Source organism: Strigops habroptila, chromosome 17 (genome assembly GCF_004027225.2).
Source record: "Strigops habroptila isolate Jane chromosome 17, bStrHab1.2.pri, whole genome shotgun sequence".
Taxonomy (NCBI): domain Eukaryota; kingdom Metazoa; phylum Chordata; class Aves; order Psittaciformes; family Psittacidae; genus Strigops; species Strigops habroptila.
The window spans coordinates 619,001-641,188 of NC_044293.2; the positions used below are offsets into that span (position 1 = coordinate 619,001).

General features: G+C 52.9%; 1 long non-coding RNA gene across 1 annotated transcript; it reads left to right on the forward strand.

The window, feature by feature from the left end:
- Nucleotides 1-1,555: 1,555 nt before the first annotated feature.
- On the forward strand, nucleotides 1,556-17,747 carry LOC115616281. Its single transcript, XR_003994260.1, has 3 exons — nucleotides 1,556-1,657; nucleotides 11,937-11,942; nucleotides 17,736-17,747. It is a non-coding gene; the product is annotated as an uncharacterized LOC115616281 (long non-coding RNA).
- The last annotated feature ends 4,441 nt before the right edge of the window (nucleotides 17,748-22,188 follow it).

A 22,188-nucleotide genomic window follows, 5' to 3' on the forward strand; every position in this document is an offset into this window, starting at 1 on the left:
CAGAAGCAACAAGTGCCGAAGGACAGAGCGCTTTCTAAACCGAGGGCTCTCCAGAACGTGTCCAAGGTGCTGGTGGTGACACCAATGTCATGTCTTCATCTCCTGCAGGAATCGGTCATTTCAACGCTGCCCGTGTCCCAGAGGAGCGGGTGAAGCAATTCCAGGCATTTATTGCATCAGGAGGATGCAGAACACTCCGTCTTGGAGCACAGGAGGACACGAGAAGTGAGAGCAGGGAATGGGTTCACCCTCCTGAAGGGCCCACGTTGGGGTTTTCACCTTCTGGCTCCTCGGAAGCAACCTGGTGCTGAAGACGCAGCATCGTGAAGGAGAGGCCATGACCCGAATGAGGTGTCCTCTCAGGTGCCCGCTTTGGGAAGCCTGGCCTCCCCTTCCACCCTCACTGGAGACTGACAGATGAAGCGATGGGAAGGTATTTTCCACTAGATCAGGTTGGCAGTGATCTCCAACGGCTCTCTGCTTCTGAGCCAAACCCTGGGAACGGGTGCCAGGGCTGCAGCTCAGGTAGGGCTTGATGCCAGCCCACACCAGCCCCGCCAAGGACTGCTCTAGAAGCATTTCTAACCTGACATGCCACAGGCAAGCTCACCCAATGCATGGACAGCCACGGCCTCGGTGGGGTGAGGATGCTCCAATGCACAGCATCACACCCCATGCTGCCAGAGCCACCCCAAACAGCACAGCCTCACCAACTCCCTGGGCATCAGAAGGAAAGGAGGCCGCTGCTCACCTTTGCAAATACGTGGCAAAAACAGTTCTTCATTTCTTTTACTCACAAGGATAAAAACCTTGGTTTTCCCCAAGTTGTGCAAGAGAAGGAAGGGCGGCTGGGAGGGTGGCTGTTGGTTGTTTTTTTAATCTCTGGAGTGTGGCAGAGCAGTAAATCTTGCATTATGCTCTGCAGAGTGTCAGGTTTGGGCTTCATTTTGGTCTCAGATTAGACTCCCGAAGCAATGAATCTTCCATCACGGAGGCCATTACCAACACAGTTTTCTTTCATTTTGGACTGCTTTATCCCTGATTGTATTATCAAACCTGTCTCCAACCTTCCCCTGCTGCAAGGGGCTCAGCAGACGCACAGGCTTCTCAAATATTCATGGGCAGAGCAACCAAAGCTCTGAAAGCAGGAGGTGCTAAGGCAGGGCAAGGTGCCCTGCTCTGGTACTGCCACGCAGCACTCTGCTTTCCAACCATGAGACTTGTCTATCCCTTTGCTAATCCACTGGACAGCATTCTCCAACGTAAATCACACTGTATTTTGATAGTTCTTCCACTTAAGATCCCTGAATCCCTTAAGAATCCCACCCATGCATTTGACAGAACACCTTGCAGAGGGCACGGCATCAGGGCTGTGCTTGAGCCACGATGCTCATGCAATGACCCAACCTACCCCAAGCCTGAGGGACCATCGCTGCAGGGAAATGCAGGTGGCTGAGTCAAGACAGCAGCTCCAGAGTCCCTTCTGTCCCAGTCAGCACCTTGACATCAGTTACAGGCTCAGAGGCTGAATGGCTCTTACACGGTCTAGGGCAGTGATTGTCCCCCTGTACCAGGCACTGGTGAGGCCGCACCTTGAATCCTGTGATCAATTCTGGGCCTCTCACTCCAAGAAAGACATTAAGGTGCTGGAGCGGGGGTGCTTAGCGACATGGTTTAGTGGTGGATGTGGCAGTGCTGGGTTAATGGTTGGACCTGATGATCTTAACAGTCTCTTCCAACCTAAAGGATCCTGTGACTTTAAATTGCTGTATGCAAATTGTGATAATCGAAAGGCATTTATAAAATTCCAGTAAAATAGTCCATGAATATTGAAAAATCCTGATGTGCCAAGTTAAATGACAATTTTCAAAACACACTAAGGAAATCTGATCGTAACAAACCAGTCCCATGAAATACCATATCTATCATCAACTTTTTAATTACCAATTGATCAACATGTAGACAGTGTAATAGCTTTCAGCTTTTAATTACTGAACTATCAAAATTCCAACCAAAAAAGGAACCTCCAGAGATGAAACTGTAATGCTTGATTATTCACTGCTACATAATGAATGATTTGTTTTTAAACAAGATGTCAAGTTCCTCATGTAATCCATCTGGATGTGTGACTCTGCAGAGCTCACACTGCCCATACTAAGTACCAGGGTTCCTATTCTCCCAACCCCAGGAGAGGAGATTTTTTTCTGGTTTTCCCCCACTTAAGGCAAAACAGTCCTGGATTGAGGGGCTGCAAGGAAACAAACTGCCAAACAATACTCAAATGCAGACAAGCCACTCCATCTCCCACCAAGGGGGCAGGCTTTGCCTGGGAGGGAACGAATGCTCCTTCCAACTCGTCTACGTTCCCAAAAGAGGCAGATCTAAATCCAGGAATACATCCACTGAGCAGTGGGCATGAAGCGCTCTCTCATTTCACATGTATGGTGCTGCTAAGAAAAAACAGTGCATGAGAACTGGGATGCAGCTCCAGGTTTTCCCGCACAGCCCAAGCCGCAGCAAGATACACAAGACTTTAAATGTTAGTATTGCATGGAAAAGTGCATTGGGGCAGGGAAAGACTTCGTACCAATGCCCCAAATCCAGCATCCCTAGCTAGGGACCAACTGCATCTCCATCCACTGCCTTGCCGCTTACAAACTTAGACTATTCCAGGCCATGGGAATTCCAAGCACAACCAGTCACATCTATGCCTTCCCTCTGCACTCCACATGACCTGCTTCTCCTCCCGGTGTGTTCTTTAACATTATAACCATTCCCACCTTACATGACCTCAAAACCTCCAATTACACCCCCCAAATCCTCACTTCCATTGGTGGAATGCTCAAGCAGCACAGATTGTTAGAAACATGAAGTCATGCCTTAAGGCTGCAGGGAGCCCTCTGCAATCCACACCCCCTGGAGAGGATTTTGCCAAATCCACGCTCTTTGCATTCACGGAAATGTTTCCCCAAAATATTCCTTTGAAACGCAGGGGATGCAGGCAGGTCCGTAAAGCATCCTGGAGATGATACTCTTACAACAACAGTAGCTCAAGCAGAGCAGATTAGTCGATTAGTTCCTTCAGCCCCAGTGGCCACGATCAACGTTACTCACCCTGAGCCCCTGCGTAAAACCTCACAGATGTTTCCTACATGCACTGTCCCCAGAAAAGCTACTCCACAGAGTGGCATCTGCTCCCACAAAACACAGGAACCTTGCGGTTTTCCTCTGTTACGGGCTCGGAACCCCAGCTGCACCACACAATACCCGGCCATGCTTCCCCCATATAATAAATTCACCCACTCCAGCCACATCTCGGGCTTCATTTCCACATGGAAACCACAGGCTCGTTGCACACGCTTCCCTCGGGAAGCTGCTGGTATGCAGAGCTTGTACAGATTTTCACATAAGAAATTCAGTAATCAGTCCAGTAGCTGTAAGCACTTATGACAACAATATCTATCAACACTTACCATATTTACAACTAAATCATGTAAATACAAGTCAGTTCTCCTCTGCATGCTGATAACCCGGACAAATGACAGCTGAAAAAAACCACTCCAAGAGGAGACTAAGCATACAAAATCACCTACAGCAAGAAACAAGAACCGATGGTGCTGCAAAACTGCTGAAGGCAACAGGAGACCAGGACCCCCTGCCCTAGCCCACGCCACATCAGCCATAACTCAGGCACAACAGTTGCTCAGAGCCTGGCTTCTCTTCTGCAGGACGCGTGTATTTCCCAGAAGGAGGAGGAGAAGTTGCTTCAATACCTATCCGGAGCACTCCACTCTCCATCTGCCTTTGAATCCCTCATAAATCCCAGGAACCAATTTAAAATGAAAAGATACCAATTTCAGAGGCGCTTTTCACCCCCTAAGACATTCCGCTTTATTATGCTTATTAAAGTGACAAAAATTACTTTTTAGCTGGTTCATTCAAATGCAACTTCTCCAGAGGTTTAGCGAGCGATTTCCTAGACCTTCATAAAGGAAAAGTTATTCTGTAAGTAATTCGATTTTTTGCCACAACAAAAACACCAAGTCATTAAAACTTTCACATTGGATTGGATTGCATCTTTAATGGACACGGGTTTCTTAAAGACATTTTATCTATGGCAAAGAGGAGCTGCTTTTCCAAAGCCTTCCCCAGTGAATTCAGTGACGTTTTGCAGTCTAATGATCACTCTTTGGGCAGCAAAACCCAGGAGAAGCAGGAACAATCCACACTGTTTCCCACCAACATCCCCCTCGTCTGTGCACACCCACCAATGTCCCCATTAATTCCGGTGTGAAATCCTCTCATCCTTATGAGCAGCGGACGCCCACTCCATCGGCCGGTCTGCTGCGCTCTCCAGAGGAAGAGCCAGATGCCCAGCCTTAAAATAGCTTACTAATCCTTATTTATTTACCATGGGATAATTCAAGCTACTCCCTGCATGAGGACGGGCTTTATATACAACATTGGGAAGACGATGGCAGAACGAGGTACCTGCAACACGGTGAACCCCAGGCCCTGTTATCACCCAGAGCAGCCCTGTCCATCAGAGGAAACCAAGGCAGAGTCACATCAAAGACCCTTCAAAGAGGCACTACTGCTGCTGTGACAGATTTGGGGGGCATGGTGCATGTCTGGGAAGGAGAGGAAGAAGTAGTGGATTGTCAGCACAGCGAATAGCCCATGAGGTGTTTGTCCCGGCAAGGTATGAAAGAAAAAGCCATTCTATAAGGAAACACAGAAATCTTATTTAAGGAAAGCTCTCACTAAAGACAGCCTGCCCCATCTCAGATGGGAATGAGATCAACAGAGCTATCCGACCACAACACCCCCGCACGCACAAAAAGAAGATAGCTTTAGCTGATATACCGCAGGCACCTTCCAGAGCTGCATTTGCATACATCGTGTTGCATTAACATACCTGAACATTTGAGATGCAGTTTACCAAAGAGAGCCTCGAGGAGACAGTCATTCTATAACCGAGCATCTGAAATTCTCCCAGAGTGATTTAAGAGCTCCACCACTGGTTTTGCTATAAACCCTCTGTTTACAAAGCTCTATATAGTCTTACATAGCAATAAAGGATTTGCCTCCAAGCATTTTCTTCATTTCTTGCCTACAAGCTTCTCCCCCTTTTCCCTGAAGATGTCCGAAGGGAGCAGCGTTAATCTCCTATCTATCCCGCTTTAATCTTTGCTCTTCCCGAGAGAAGGAGCCACTGCACTGCACATGCTGCAGCAGCAATTCCTGCCAGTTATGGCTTCAGGGAGAGTTGATTAAATGTGTACCTTCTGCTAAAGATTCTATGGAACGATTAAGAGTAGAAGACCTTTAAATCGAACAAGAAGCTGTTAATGTGGACAGAGCTCAAACACCTCAGCGTGGGAGTCACTTTCAGGAGTTCTGCCTACCAGGTTAATGAGCAATCTCTCTGTTAGAGCCACTTTCAGACCTGAAGCTGAGCAACGAGGAGGGAAAACGGTCCTTAACTGCGATACGGCAGAAAAAGTGGCTGTGTACAGTGACCCCACAGATACGGTCTCTTAACGACACAGCACAAGTCTTCATTTTGAGCAGCCAGTAAACTGCTGGAAAATGGAGGTCAGAAGCGAGAAGTGAAGTCACAAAGGAGAAATTACACTCGGTTTTTACACACTGAGAAGAATCGTCCGTGCGTCCATGCTCCAGTGGTTACCGCAGGCAAGAAGCAGGAGCAAGCTCCATGGGTCCTGCCTCATCCCTACCAGGAGCCTGTGCAGGCATCTCAAGGGAGAGGGACCTGACCAACCGCTCGGCTCCGGGCCAGGATCTACCTTCCCCTTCACCCACCCACTGAGGACAGGCATCCTGTGCTGCGGAGCTGCAGGAATACCAGCTGGATCAGCTGCTATGGAAAACTGCACCCTCCGCTCAACTGCAAACCAAGCCCTCCACACATCAGCTTAATCCGAGCCCCCGTTGGGCAGCACGTGCAAAGGAACCATGCAGAGCTCCTCCGGGCTCTGTGCAGCACGGGAAAAACCAGGGTGGCAAAAACATGACTGTGCCTGGGAGCTGGAGTCACTCTCAGGCCGACCTAGATTCTGCCCGGCACGAGAGCACTTCACGTGGCAAGCAGGGCTTCCAACTCTGCTTCACCCCTGCTGTGCCCATCCTGAGCAAGCAGGCTTGCTCCCAACAGCGCTCCTGATCCCAAGGCACTCTCCAGGAGCCCCGCTGGACCAGGCTGACACTCACTCTATGACAAGCACTCATGGGTTTGATGTTTGTCAACCAGCTTTTCACCCAATGCCACAAAGCCCAGTCACTGGGAATCAGTGATAACAAAACCAGTGTTGCTCCAGATCTCGGCACCGAGTGACATCCAGTTATCCAGAAGCCTTCCTCGAGTCAGGCAGGAAAAGTGATGCAAGCAGGAATGCCTTTAAAGAGCTGCTGATACCTAAACCAAGGCAGAAATACCTGCTTGTTAAATAGAGCCCATGCGGCGCATGGCAGTGCCTCCCCTTGAGTCAGCTCAAAAGAGCAGCTTCTTTTACACAGACCAGGGAAAGCAGGAGGGGCAGCCCTCCGGAGCTTCCCTGCTCCTGCTGAGCATGACCTACCTCCACGTCAGCCAAGGTGAATAGTGGTACCAACAAGGCAAGTGGTAGGAGCACAGATACCTCAAATCACGTTTTCAAGCAAAACAGCTTCAAATGCGAATCCACACCAAACCAGGCTACACCCCAGTTCTCCAAATGCAAATATTTCAGGTCTTTATTACAAAAAAAACCCAATCAGAATTATCTGGTTGAACTCACAGCCTGTCTCCATGGAGCAGTACAGGGTTTGTGTTTGCCCTGTACGCTTGAGCAGCTTGGGCTAGTCCAACACCAACCTAGCTGCATCACTGGCCTACCAAACCCCTCCCCTGAAGCAGCAATGGAAACGACCCCATGAGCACCTTTCGGAGCAGTCCTGAGCACAACAGTCCCCCCTGAGCACCATCTCACCGTGATGACAGCAGGAAGTTCAGCATCGCTTTCTGCTTGAGGAGAGCAAAGAAACGAGTACTTCCATTCTCCTACAAACCTCAGCCAAGTGAGCTAATCCACGCCAAATGCCTGAGCAAACACACTGTGTAACCAAAGGTGCTGCAGCTTTGCAACCATGCAGGTAGGAGGCTGTTCTGACACCATGGAGCAACCACGCAGGACCGGGGTGATGCCCACAAGGTATCCAGCCAGCATGGAGACAAGCCATGTGAAGAGGAGTGGACTTTGCCACCCAGCCATGAACCACAGCCGGCAGCTTTCCCCGCAGCCATACAGTCTCAACACCTTCAATGGACCAAGGGCAGCCGTTGCCCGAGAGCAATCCCATTCCACTCCGCGGCAGTAGGGAAGGGAATGGCTCTCCCTAGAGAAGCACCTGTGCCTTCTCTAGGTCACAGAAGCATCAGCATCCCAGAGAAGTACTGCTGAGATAAAACACACAAGGTGAGAGCATGCTCCCTGCAACCAGAGATAAGGATGAACATCCCTCTGCTCGGCTACAAAACAAGGGCTGAGAGGGCATGAGGTTCCTTCAGTTTTGAGTATTAGCCCAGAGGCTACATGTAACTCTCGGCTGCCAAAGGAAGTTTTCTTCCTAGCCCAGTTTCAGCAGAGCCCTACTTTGCTGCAACCCCAGCTCCAGAGCTTAACATCACTAATATTTAAGAGTGCTCTGTGAGGGAAGCTGCCAGGCAGCCTCATTTAAAAACAGAAAAGCGGCAACAAGCAGTTTCTCATGCTTGATCCGATTACTCTGATCTCTCTTTTGATGCTGCAGACTCAGACTCGTATTTCTATTACTGCACGGGGGGAGCAGGGGAATGTCACTTCGCTGCTTCATATTTCTTTCTTCCCTGTCACACTTTGGAGAAGGGATATGCACTGCAAAGGGCTAGAATGAAGTGGCTGCTCTTGGACCTCTCTCACTGGAGCCTGCCAAGTCCCAGCTTGGTCTCATGCTCTCCGGGAAAAGCTCATGGCTATGCACAGCATTACTGCTCTAACAAAAAGGAGTGTTTCCACATCAGCCCTTGAGGTATCTCGCATCCAAGCTGATGAGAGCCATGGTGTTTTGGATGAGCACTGAAGCACACCTTTGTGAGTGGCATCCACCGCTGCCAGAGCCCACCCAGAGACCCACCGATGGCTTGGGGAGCACAGTGACATTTCCGTTCTGGAAGCAGACCTTTGAAGAGATTATAAATCACAGTCAAGCGCTTACTAATGCTGCTAAAAAAGGACACAACGAGACCAGAGAGATTCATGTGCTGCTGTAACTTGAACCCAGGGTTTTATATACCCAACACTTGTCAAGCCCAAGGGCAGCATTAGGAGGCGACGCCGGCCCCGCGGGCAACCTTGGCTCCCACAGCCTCATTCACATCCCCACTGCTCAGCCAAGGACTCCTGAGAACATCACACAAGTGCCACCGTTCTGCCATCCTAGCAAAGGAGCAAGCCAGCATCTCAAGAGCTCAAGGCAAGCTTCATAGCCAGGCTGGCAGAGGCAGTGAGGTTCCAACGCGACTATTTCCCACCACCAAACATACCCCTGGGTTTGAGAAAGCGCTCACTGTCACGCACTGCTAAGAGCCCATTTTCTCTTTGGTATTTAGAGGTGAAAATGCCAAGTCAAACCCATCAAAAACCTGCCAGAACACAGCACCTACACGTGTGACTGGCAGCAAGTGGACAACACTGAGAAGGGGCCAGCAATTCCAGTGACAAAAACCACCTCAAAGATCAAAACGAAAGAGATTTCTCAGTTAAGCCACAGCCTGCAAAAGTTCTGTGTTTCTGAGCAGAGATATGCTTAAGCATCACTTTGATCCTTTATACTGGCATCTTAATGGGGACTCAAGTCTCCTGATAAGACTCACCTTGAGAGTTCGGTACAGTCAGAATGTTTTTAATACCGAAGTTCTTAAACCTCAGAAGATCGCAATCGATTAAAACCAAACCATAGGGTGAAACCAGCAGGCTGGCCCAGCCCCACAAAGCAATATCACCGATTTAAAATAACTGGGTGTGCAGGCCAAGGAAATTTCTTAAATAGAACAAGAAAGCCACTGACCACATGCAGCAGGGTGGGGGGGCTCCCTAGCACGTAACTCAGTGCCACACAAAGACTTAAGGCAAGAACCTGTTGTGCCACGGAGCAGCAAAACCGACAAGTTCAACAGGCAGTGAGTACACCAGGGAGGAGAAGAACTGTTATTATGGGAAAAAAGGCCAAGAGTAACCAGGGTCCTTGCAGGAGCTCGCCTGACCCGCACCCCTCGCAGCTGGGGCTCCTTCTGCCCTTGCAGATTAGAAGCTGCAGTATCTAAATGCAGCTGGTGGCTTGGCCACAAACGCCAACTCGTCTTGGCACAGCACGGGCCGGCCACCACGCACCATGTGCCACAGCCAATGGGTTGGGTTCAAGTACCAGAGCTTTGATTGAAGCCTCGTGGCGTTCCCCTTCAACAAAGACCAGCCACACAGGCAAATATCCCCTTTCCCAGCAGCATGCTCCCTCGACGCCGGGCACGCCGCAGCGTCCCAGCCTACGCTGGCCGACCTTCAAAGCGTTCCGTGGTGGGGCTCCCCATTTACCACAGCAGCAGCTGCGAGCTCGGTGCGCAATTACAGCCCAGCAAAGCAGCTGATCTGCGAAGCCTAAACAAGAACATACCACTGGTAATTACACCTTTCCACCCCGGGTCTCTCCCCCATCGCCCGTCTCCAAGCAGAGTCTCTTTATTTAGCACTGGTGGGTTTTCACCACCCGAGAACAGCGCACAATGCTCCCTGGAGAAACAGACACGACTCTTGGTTTGTGTTGGGTTGTTTTTTTCCACGTAGCGTCCAGTTTCTCAGCAGAGATACCGACTGCGTGTCCAGCTTTGCTTGTGCTCTTCAACCACTGCATAAGTATTTACTTACTGGCCGAATTCCAGCTCCAGTGAATGCTGCAGGCTTCCCGCCTGCGCTACGCTCGCAGCCCCTGGAGCCTGCTAAAATCCCGTCTCCCTGCACCACAAAATGCAGCTTAACTTTGGATACAGAAGGGATCCCCTGCATTCCAGACAGAAGTACTGCCAGGTGCTGTCAGAAACCACAAGAGGAACAGGTTGGCAAAACCCCTTTTAGAAGTGTGACAATAATCCCTGGGAAAACAGGCATTACGCAGAAGCATCCAGAAAAATCTGCTTATGTGCAGTATCAGGAAGGGGGGTTTTTTGAGCAAATGCATTCTTGGGAGCATTTAATGGTCCATTTAAACAGAGGGCACATCCAGGCTGAACGAAACATTTGATTCCGAATGGCCTCGCGCAGATGCAGGGTTAAAGAACTGACCCATTTTCAGTCCAGCAATAGGGCAGAGCCCACAGCCAACTGAATGCACCCACCTTTAGTCCCTGCCTGGCTGGAGGACGGCACGCTGAGCCACCGGGTGACCGAGCCAGAGCTGCTTGGTTATGAACCCGCCTGTATTTACACACCGGGAAAGACAGCGAAAGGCAAACAAAGAGAACAGCAAGCAGCTGCTGATAAGCCCGGGGGTCCCCGAGGAGCACGGCTCTTCCCGGCCCCCAGCACAGAGCCCCCTCTGCCAGGCACACATCAGAGGAGCAGCCCCACAACCGGCAAGCATCGAGGGTGGCCACCCAGCCAAAAGGGCTGGCAACCACGCTGGCTCTGCACGGAGCCGTCTCCCAGTCATCCCATCCCCGGGAGCCTCCTTGGCACCGGTTTCCAAGCCAGATTGTCACACTCATAAACCTGCGCTCAACTACCTACATGCAAGACAAATGAGTCCAAGCTGCAACCCAGATGGATCCCTGTATTCACCAGCCCCTGCCTCGCCGCACTCCTCCAGCGCTGCGGCGCAGGCAGAACGCAACCATGAGTGTCAACGCCAGAGCTCAGCACGCCGGGAGGACCGAACCGGGCACATAAAGGCTCTGTGAAAACTACTCCATGTTTACAAAGGAGCCCAGCGGGACACATGCGCAGCGGGAGCCCTCCTTGTCTCCAAGGGGGTCCTTGTCCGGGCACGGGGCTGGTGTGATGTCGGTGGATGCAGACCCTGTGCCACGGCCGGGCTGCAGCACGGTGCCGCCACCTTCCATCGCCTCCCATGGCCTTGGCTCAGAAGTTGTTGTTTCTGAAGTGCCTGCGCTGCTGCTCCGCACCATCAGGCAGATGCTGCGTTCCACTCCGGCACTGCCTGCCTCTCCGTAGTAGCTGAAATCACTCCTCAGCCCTCTTCCTCCTTCGCAGAGGCATTGTGAAGTTTAATTAACTGTAAAGCATCAAGACCAGATAGAAAAGCACCACAAAAAGGCACAGATCCACCTTGAGTTATCGGCTTAGCTTAAACCGAGTCCAAGTGTTGCCTGTTGCCATTGCCACTGAACACGGGTGGCAAAGCCACCATGACCCACTCCGGACCACGCAGTGGTGATACGGCGTATGCAATGTCGTGCCTCGGGTAGAGCCCGTACAGGAGCCGCGGTGACAGCGCTGCGATCAGTGCCAGGCGTGACTGCCACCACGCTCGCTTTGTCTTCCGAGCCCATCAGAGCTCACAAACCAGAGCTTTGAAACAGGGGATTAAAAACAACACCACAACGTCGAGCTCCTCGGCATGAAGGCAGCTCTGTCTACACGGCGTTAAAGCAGGAGCTCCAGGATTTAATCCTGTGATTCACAGCAGAGCACCAGAAGCACAGGAGAGGCATCTTCCACTGGGAGCATCGCGATCCCAATTCACCACTGGAAAAGCCCCGGCGTGGTCGGGCGCAGCCGTCTGCAGCAGCGTCCAGCCCTGCTTTTGTTCCTCCCGAGCTGCTGCGCTGCTCCACACCGCGCTGCCGTGCCATTAGCCGAGCAGCCATCGCAGGCTCGCACCAGCCTGGAGTTAAAACTGCTCTTAGGAAAGGATTCGGAACGGGAGGCGAGGCATTAATAGGGTCAGACAGCAAAACAAAGCATGGAGGCGGCCATCCTGCAACAGGGCTTTTGTTTTTATTGAGGCATCTCTCAGCAGCAGGTCTCTAGGTCGCACCAGTGGGAAACTGACGACACATCCAGCTAAATCAAAGGCAACTTCCCCAGAAAGCACCTTGCCACCAAACATCTCCCTGGAAAACTAGGAGGAGAACACAGCAACTACGTAAACATCTGGGCGTCTGCCGCTAGGCGCCAGCGAGCTGCACCGAAGCGATGCGAGCGCTTCCCTGCGCGGTGGAAGGAACTGATCCCGATGGCTGGTGTCCATCCATCCATCACTCCTGGCTGCCCTACACGGGCGCTCCGGGCTGTGGAACGGCCGGATTCGGAGAACAGAACCACCCTTCAGCATTTCCGAGACCAGGGAAGGAGTCGTTTCCATCATCGGAGCCAGCCTCGGGCAGAAGCCCCGGCCAGAGGATGCGGATCTCTCGCAGAGGGGGAATGGGATGAGAACGACACCGGCTTTATCCCACCCCCCCGCCCCAATCCCACCAGACAGGCCAGCGGGGAAGCCCGGGAGAGCGCGTACGACACGGCTGTGAATAAAGCTCTTTGTTCGGCCGAGCTGCCTGCTCCTTTATCCCCCCTTCTCCCATTAGCGAACTGCAGCAGCCCACTCAATGGCCCTCTTGTTCCTTCCCCCGCGTCCCAGGCAAACGGTGCCCGGTGCTCCGGCCGCGGGAGGCACTGAAGGGAGCCTTGTGCCTCCCCAGGGACACGCTGCCCATGTAAAGTGCCGCTAAGGGGGAACGCTTCTATCGGAGCCTCGGCCACAAGCCCAGGTCCCTCCTGCGGCTCCTCGGCTCAGCGCCACCGGCCGGGAGCGGGGACACTCTGCCGCCCGGGGCACGGCGGCGACCGCGGAGGGTCCGGAGTCCGCTTCCCGAGACCCACCGGCTGGGGGAGACCATCCCGGGGAGCCCCGTTCGCGGCGTCCACTTGACGCCCGCTTCGCCCGAAGCCTCCGAGCGGAGCCGATCGTCTCCGGTGCTGGGGGCGTCGGGGAGGGCGGCGCCGGCGCTACCGGGCGAGGGAAGGAGGAAGGGAGGGATGGGGAAGCGCCCCGCGAGTTGCGCTCAGATTCCAACAGGTTCCGCGCTCCGCGGTGCAGCCGCGCCCCCCCCCCTCCCCGTGCACCGGGGGGGCCGCGCACCGTAATTAGCGCTTAATTGCGAGGCCGCCCGACGAGCCGAGGGGCGGCGGGAGAAGCCGCTTCCATGGCAACCGCCCGCCCGCGCCGCCCCGACACGCGCGGGTGAACGGCCGCCGACCCCGGGGACCGCGCCGGGCTCGGGCCGGACGCAGCGGCGCGGCGAGCCCGGACCGCGCGGCTCCTCCGCCCGCCGCCCCGCGCCCGCCACGCTCCCACCCCGCAGGCCCCGCGGTGCCCCCCGCGGAGCCGCGCCGGGCCGTACCTGTGCGGATGACGGCGGCGGCGGCGAGGAGCAGCAGCAGCAGCGGCGGCAGGAGGCCGGGCGCGGGGCCCGCGGCGCTGCGCTGGGCGCGACCCGCCATGTCCGGCACCGGCTCCGCTCTGCCCGCGCGCCGGCACCGCCGACCGCGCGACACCGTAATGAGATGCGTGCGCGTCAGCGCGGGGCGGGCGCGGGGCGCGCCACGCCCCCCCCACCTCCCCCCCGCCCTGCGCGCCAGGGGCCGGGGGCAAAGTGCCGCGCTCGGAGCCGGGCGCAGCGCGATGCGGGACCCGCGGGAGCGGGAGGGCGCTGGTACCCCCCGCAGCGGGGTGCGGGACAGCGGGAGGTGGGAGGGAGCCGATACCGCCCCAGAACGGCGCTCTGCAGCGACACAAACAATGAAACCCGCACCAAAACAAACCCCCCACGGTCCCTGCGCTCCTCCGCCCATCGCGACTCCCGCCGATAGGGTGATAGGCGGAGGGGCTGCGCGCAGCACCCGCCCAGCGTCCCGCTCCCGCGGTCCCCGGCCCCCTTCCGCAGTCTTGTCCCAGTACCCTCGAGAATCTTTGTCCCGGTCCCGCCCGACCCCGCCGCTGTCCGTGCCCCCCGAGCATCCCGGGCCGCTGGAGGCGATGTTGAGCCTTCCCCGGCTCCGGGGGAGCCCGGCCACCCCCCGGCGGAGGGCAGCGGCAGCGGCGGGGGGTACTGAACAGCAGCCCGGCAAAAATCTGCCTTCCTGCGGGATTTTCAGCCTGAAACCGAGAGAATTGGCAGCAAACCACCAAAACACTGGCCATGCATTGATAGACAAAGACCAGAGTACCCAGCCCTTGTGGGTCCAACATGCCAGGAGGGATTGGGTCCTCCCACCACCCACAGCACCCAAAATACCAGGGCCTGCACCAGCATGAGTGGGGGAAGACAGAGGATGTCACCGTTGCCACCCCTGCTCATTAGGTTCGGAGGCAGCGAGATGTCAGCTTGACTTTGTCACCCAAAGGCTGGAACCACCGGGGGCGAGCGCTGAGTCACATCATGTGGTTGGGAAGAGCTTTCACAACACCGGAGCATGAAACCACACTGGTTTCATGGCACCAGAACCTGAGAAAATGCCAAACACTGCTCCTGGGGACTCAGCTCAGAGCATCCCCAGTGACTCTCACCACTGCAACACAGAGCCTATCCTGGGCTGGAAAGCCTTCCTGCCCCATAGCCATGCCCAACAACTTTCCACCCCACCCAATGAGTGCCATGGGCACAGAGTTTCAGGCCACCATAATTAACCACAATCCCATAACTTAGCCAGATGCATCCCCCAGTTTAGGAGAAGGCACTTGCCTTGGCCTGGGACACCAAACCCTTCTCTCCAGCAGGACCTGAGCCTGACTGGGCCTGGCCGAGAAGCTCTATTTGCCTCTGCGGCATCAGGCACCCACTGTCCTGCTTTGCTCTGATTCCCTGAGTCAGCCCCTTCTGCACAGCACCGTACATCACAGCCCACTGCGGCTCAGCCATCAACTGACAGGCAACCTGCATTAACTAAAAAGGTTTATAATAATTTAAGTATTCATAGGGCACAGAACAATAAGTAGTAGGAAATACAATTTGCATAATAAATATCAATATCACAACAGCTAAAACAAACCATGACAAATTATCTGCTGCTAAATGGCCGGGAGATTAGAGAATGCAAATTGCAAATCCTGAACTCTAGGAAATGACTTCCCTAACCTCCTCCGTCTCGTTCGGCAGACAGAAAGGGGCTCAAGATGCACTGAAGCTGGCCGTGTTCCTGCTGGAAACGTCTTCCTGCCTTCCATTATGCATCGACTTTAATTTCAAGAGGAAAACGATTTCCTCTGTCCTGAAAGCTTAGCCCCGGATTATTTGTCACAGCGTGTTCAGCGGTTGCTAAGTGGAAGTGGGCTCTGAGTAGAAGCTGTGCTACAGCAAGTGGCCGTGTCCCAGGACAGCAGCTGGCACGGGAGTGCTGGTGGGAACGGGGGGCACAGGACAGTTGTGACCTGACCATGAACATGGTTGACACAACCGCAGGCACCTCAGGATGAGGTGGCATATCCCACTGACAAACAGCCACTCATTGCTGTGGCTCACTCCGAGACATCTCTCAAGGGATGCAGGATGCTGGGAAGCTGCTCCAGCAGGCCACAGTCCCTGGAAAACCCAACCATCGGTACCTGGAGCAAGGATCCAGTGGTGGAGGAGAACCCAGGACCATGCTCCAGCCTCAGTGCCACTGGCATAGCTGGCTGTGATGCCGCAGCTCCCTGTAACTTGGGGACAGCACAGAGGCAGCACATTCAGAGGTGCCCATGGGACAGACCATGTTCCTCGCCCGCTTTGGCAGGGGCTGTGAGCACAGGAGCTTCTCCCTGAACTCCCTGTGTCACTTGCAAAGATCCTTCAGATGTATCATTCCAGATCCCCCAGCCTCAAGTGAGTGCATCTCAGAGACCAGATGGTGGGTTTGCATTTTAGAGCTGGTAATCAATTGTTTGTTAATTCAGCATTCAAATCAGGAGCAGAAATGAACTTAAAAAATGAACTTGGAAATAAGAACTCCAAAGTGTGGTACTGCTAGAGGCAGAGCCGAGCCCTATGGATTTAAATGCCCTTGGAGCTCCTCCTTCCTGGACCACACGTTTCGGTGTGCCTGGAATGGCGTTCAGCAGCAGAAGCCATAGGTGTGTGGATGAGCTGTGGTTGCTGCTAATGCTCCCAGACAGAGACTGAACCAGTCCCAGCACAAATTAGCACCAGTCCTGCTGCCACCACCCTGGGAATGGCATCAGAGGACACGGCGTCACCCGGCTCGTGCCTGATTTCAAGTAACTGACATCAATTAGACCCTCTGCAGAAGAAGTTGCAGCAGGAGCCGGTTTTAAATGAGTTTACAAAGCCAATGATCAATTACCTTGTCTTAGTCTCATGAAAGGGAACGAAGAGTACTCACTGGCTACTGTGGCCTTCCACTGAGTCCCCTGCCTTTGCCACAGGCTTCCTTCCCTACATCAGCCTAAGAAGAGAAAAAGAACCTGCAGCAGCATCTCCCTTCTGCAGGTACCACGGGACTCGCCAGTCTTCAGCGGCTCTTTGAGCCTCAGATTAAAGGTGCTATAGAGACTGTGACCAAAAAGATTCCTTCAGGAATGGCAGTGTTTGTTCCTGCTACGTATTCTGTCAAGAGAAATGAAACAGTTGTCGATCTCAGGGAAAGCGCCGGCTCTGAGATTTCCAAAGAGCTGCACGCAAGTTTAGCCACACAATTCACATGAAAGCCAGCATGGGGCTAAATCCTGTGTAACTCTGAGAATGGAGGAGTTTGTCAAAAGGAACCCGCAGAAGGAATAATCAAGTTATAGCATTTGGGATTTAACGGCTCGCCTGACAGACATCCAGCACTTCCCGGGTGGGCCACGCTGCCCAACTGAGCCTGGGAGCAGCTCCTTGTACCTGTCCCCATTCTGGGAACCCGGCGCGGCCGCTTCAAAGAGCAGGCAGAACCTCAAAGCCCGGTTTCCCGTCCTCCATGTACTGTGACAAAGTCGCCCCTTGCTACCCTCCCCCTCCATAAATTTGGGGCTTTAGTTACAGTACAAATAGCTCCTGATAGATTCCATTTCTCTGCCTCCCACTGTGATGAACAACAAATTTGTTCAACATTTTAAAAGGCATAAAACGGATGCTGAAGCATCAAACGCAGCTCACTGTCACCAAGGGAGGAGAGGACGTTGTGTCATCCAGCCCATCGGCGCTGGCAGCTCTGTCCACTCGGAGCCTATATCCTCCCGCACCAAAGCAGGGGCATGGGAGCCCCGTGCTGAGCATGTGCTTTGGGCTGTGTCCGACTGTCCCAGCCCTCGCTGTGCACAGGGACCCTGGAAGCATCAGGATTTTGATTGGTGTGGAAAAGATGGCATGTTTCAAAGTGATTCTGGAAAATGCCAGTGCCAAAACAATAAACAGAAGCAACACATACACCAGTGTATAATGCATTGACTGTAATTCCCGTGGGGCAAGCACCGTGGGCACACCGGGGCACAGCCATACTCTGTGGGAGCAGCAACACGGTCACTGTAAGGTGTGGATGCTGGCACCCACCACAAGGACAGTGTTTTCATCTATAATGTACAAAGTTTTCCCCGACACCCACTGCATATTTGCATTTGCTTTGTCTTCCCTCCACATGTGGGGGGGGCTGGCTTTAAATTTCCATTTTTGTTTCTAGAGTTAAAGATTAAATTTAATTATTTTGAAGCCACAAGTGTGACAATAAGACAAAAAAGCCTTTTGATTTTGGAGAAATCCTATTGAGGATCTGAGGGGCTGTCATCGGTGCAGCATCAGTCTTCATTATCTGATCCTGTTTTCAATTGGCAGAGCTTTACAGAGAACACCGCTCTTTCAACCAAATGATAAAGGGTGTTTGAAATAAACAGAGAGAGTCCCCAGCCAGTGAATACCTTCGATTGCTGCGGACTGTGACTTAACGCTAACTCCTGTGAACTCCAGCTTTTTATCTTTTAATAAAGAGCCGTGCAGATGGGAGGTTTTGCTTGCCTCAAACCTTTGTTTAAAAAAAAAACAGCCAAAAAAACCCAACCCAAAACCCCCCCAAGGAACAACAGGCGCTAAAAGTAGAAAAGTTCTCTCCAAGCGAAGTCTCTGTGTGTATTTATTCAACAGTGTTGAAAAAAACCATTGCCGTGCCACCAGCAGACCCCTGCCAGGGCAAACACAGGCCAAGAGCCCCTCTGCGTCACTGCAGTGCAAACCCAAACCTCACTTGCACCAGCCACCTCATTGCTGCCCACCCATTGAGACCCAGCCCTGCCGGCACTGAGTGCATCGCTCAGCAATGTGGGTGTATTAGTGTCCGTAACATGTATGCACAAAACAGCGATGGGTTTTCCATCATCTCCAATAATTCCAAGCAGAAAGGCTAAGCTCCCATGTCTGCTGAAATATTTTCAGATGGTTTTAAAGAAATTAGATTATTCCCTAGCGTAAGGATAAAGCACGACAAACCTAGCCAGCCTGGCTCCCCTGCCAGTCTAACCTTTTTACTGCTGGATAATGAGGAATATGCTATAATTTGGGAGGGGGTGGGGGGATGGTGGTATTTATTTTTTTGAAGCACAGATCTAATTGAGAAAGGAGAGGGACAAATCATTTCATAGTCTTGCATCATCTTTCCTGCAGATGAGTCTCTAATGCACCCGCGCCATAAAACTCAGGAACTGTGCCCTCTGCATGTTGTTGTGACAAATTTCAAATCAAGAGGGTGCTTGAATTGGATTTATTACAATTGGAAGACAAGAAATTGTACTCTTTAAGAGCCAATGACACAGAGCCTTATAATAAGAGAATGAAGTATCATTTGAAACGTAAAGCAAATTAGATTACCGGGGTCAAACCCTCCTACAGAGACATCCTGTCTTCCGAGCGCCTCTCATGCTTGACATCCTCTTTTCAGGTTTTGCATTAGCATTTAAGTGTGTTTTAAATGTGTTTAATATTCTTATAGGAGAAAAGTGCCTGCAGGAGTCAAGACACGGAGATCACAGGGAAGAGGGGGGACACACGCGCCACCAAAACACGTGCCAGGTAACTGCAGCCCTGTTGTAGGAAAGAGCTCCTGCACTGCTCCAGACAGGCACCATGGCAGGGGTTGGTTGGTTTGTTGTTCTGCAGGAGATGCTGGGAAGAAAAAAGCCCTTTTGATCCCCTCAAAAGCTGTATCTTCCCACCACAAACTGCCTGGTGGGTGTTGTCTGCCCCACCTGCATTCCCCAAACCCCACGTGGACCCAGGCACCAGGGCCCGACACAGTGATGCCGATCAGCCTCGGGCGTCGCACACATCCAAACTGTACAGCAGGTTCCCCAAGGCGCCTGGCAGGGTCTGCTTGGTGGGGACAAGGAGCACGGGAGAACCTTCTACTCCTCGTCACCACAAAGCAAACCTCGTGAGGCTGCTTCTACAGCAAATCCACTCAGATCATCATCGTAAATACACTGCTACCACTAAAGACCCGATTTTCCCTCTGCCATCTCGCTTGTGCAGCTCCTGTTTGCCACTCCCTTCAGCATCTCCTTTGCTAGGGACACCCTGAGCTGCAAGAGGCAGCAAGTCCCAAACCTCAAAGTCAGTCTGAGACGATGAAAACAGTGTTGGTAAACACCTGAGCCCACAATGCAAAACTTGGGCTGCTCCTCTGATTTAAGAGACTTCATGTCTTAATCATCTGTCAACATGGCACGTACCCAAGCCTGGTACAGAGGAAAGGTCTCCCAGAAGGGATACAAACACCACACATGAAAGGAGAAGCCTTACTTAGCCTAGAGGGAATTTCAAATGAGGAACAGCATTACTCCAGCTCTCGCTGTCAAGAGCAGTTAGATTTTCATTGACTTCTTTTGTAACGGCGAGGCTCGCCTTTGAAGAATCCACAAACATCTTCACCTTCAGCTCACATTTGCAGGCTCCTGCTCATTTCCTCGCGCTGCGATAGCACTCGGAAGCCGCAGCCAGGGGCCGGGACCCCAGCTGCAGCAGACGCTGCGCAACAAACAGGAGTTTGCTGCTCGCTTGCCCCCGATCGCTCCCGTCACCGCGCTGAACGCAGCAGACAGGTGACTGCAGATAAGATGCCAAGACAAGCGCTGCTGCACTTGGGTCGCTCGGAGCGAGACGCGGCAGCCCCGGGCTGTCGCGCTGCTGGAGGTGTTGACAGCCTGGCTGGAAACATCCCCGCTGCCGGTCCAGGGATGTGCACTGGTTACCGGCCCCCACAACCAGAGCCCCGCAGCTCCAGCGAGCAGTCAGTGGTTACTTGTCCTCCCCTGTGCGCCTGCCCTACTTTTCACTGAGAAGCAGCCTTCTTGTTTACCATCAGAAAGGGCTGCAAGCATCAGAGTGGGCTTGGAAGGGAGACAGCGTTTGCTTACGGACAAATAACACGCAGGAAGAATCCTGACGTGCGCCTTCCTTGGGGCAAAGCACAAAGAACTTGGGGGAGTGTTGTCAAAAGGACCCCAAAATTATCTTCTTAAGCAACATGCTCTGCCTGGCTGGGAAAGAAACACAGCCCAGCTGGGGCTCTGGGAGGGCAAACCAGGGCAGGCTGATCTTCAAAAGGCTCGTGGAGTATTGGAAATAACAAAAGGCTTGCTGTGCTTTCAGCTCACCGGCTGGGATGCTGCAAGCGACAGCATTTACAGGTATTGCTGTTCCCTCGTGGGATGGATGAGACACAGCAATCCCTGAGCACGACTACCCGCTCCTCAGCATCCTCACAGCACCCTTCCTCACCTGCTCCTCAGCATCCTCACAGCACACGTGCACGGGCTGCACATCGAGCCACCGTGTCCCCAGCAGACACCACTACACACACCCGCACACACCGTGTTTAAAGGTGCATCCTAGCCCAGTAATTGCAGGGCTTTTGTAAGCTTGTCTCAACTTGCCGACAGCTCCAGAGGAAAACATAATTCGTTAAGTCTACGCAAGTATTAAAGAACAAAGCTGGAACTCCCATACAATTATATTTTATCTCAGAGCAAGGTGAAATCATTAGATATTAGTGAAGTGCAGCAGCACAAAAATGATCTGTTAGCGGGGGTTCATTACATTGTATTTTCAGAGCTGGGAAGATCAATGTGTTCATGCATCATGAATTAGTCTCATGCCTTCATCTTCCCTGCTCTCCGGAAACCCAACATGATCTATCGCCAGCCATACATCATTGTTTCAGTGCTGCGCATTAATGACAAAGCTACAGTTTCCACTTGTCAAGCTGACCAGCTGCATTTTTCTGCACAAGATGGGAGAAATCCGGAGCAAGAGGAGAAGGAAGAGGGTCATTTCTGGGCCAGGCTTTGCAGTAAATTTCAACCCTCTCCTTTTTCCATAGATCCATCACTTTTATAATCTGTGCCTCAACTTGCTCTCCTTGCTTATATCCAAAGCTTGGGTGAACTGAGGGGAATTGGAAGAATAAATCCATTAAGAGGTGTTGCCTGGGGCCTCCTGCATACAGCCCATGGCATGGCACCTCCCTATGTATTCCCCCATGGCCTGGGACCCATCTGGGCTGGGACCCATCTGGGCTGGTGCCTTGAGCAAAGCGGTTCCTGTCACTCGCTGTAACAGCCGATATCCTTTTGTTCTCCTCCCCTCTGAGTCAATAAGAAAACACTATTTTCCAATGACACCCTCAGAAGAGTCACCTCTGCTCTTGCATCATCCCACCCAGGCGCCCAGGCCGGGAGCTGCTGCATCCTCATCTCTCTGCTGGGCTGGGCACAGCTCCCTGCTCCTCTCCCCGCTAACTCAGCTGCAAGCACAACTCTTCCCTTTCCCCTCTGCCACTGCCTTCTGCAGCTCACTGTGGACATGCAGACAAAGGAGGCAGCAGTTGCTGGGCTTCTCCCACCCATCACACTCAAACTGCTCCCGACAGCAGCAGTAGAGCAGCCTCTGAGTCCAACCTGCCTTTGCCACCCTGAGATGCTGTTGTCCTCATTTCACAGACAGGGATGCTGCATCTAGGTCTCTATCACTGAAACTCTCTTCTCATTGAGCATCCACTCCTCCTCCGCTCAACTCAGCCCATTTCTTTCCAGTGCAAAGACCATATGCTCTGATGAGGAGCAATTCATGTGATGCAACATTGTCCTCCCTCCATCAGCCACAACGCTCATGGGGAA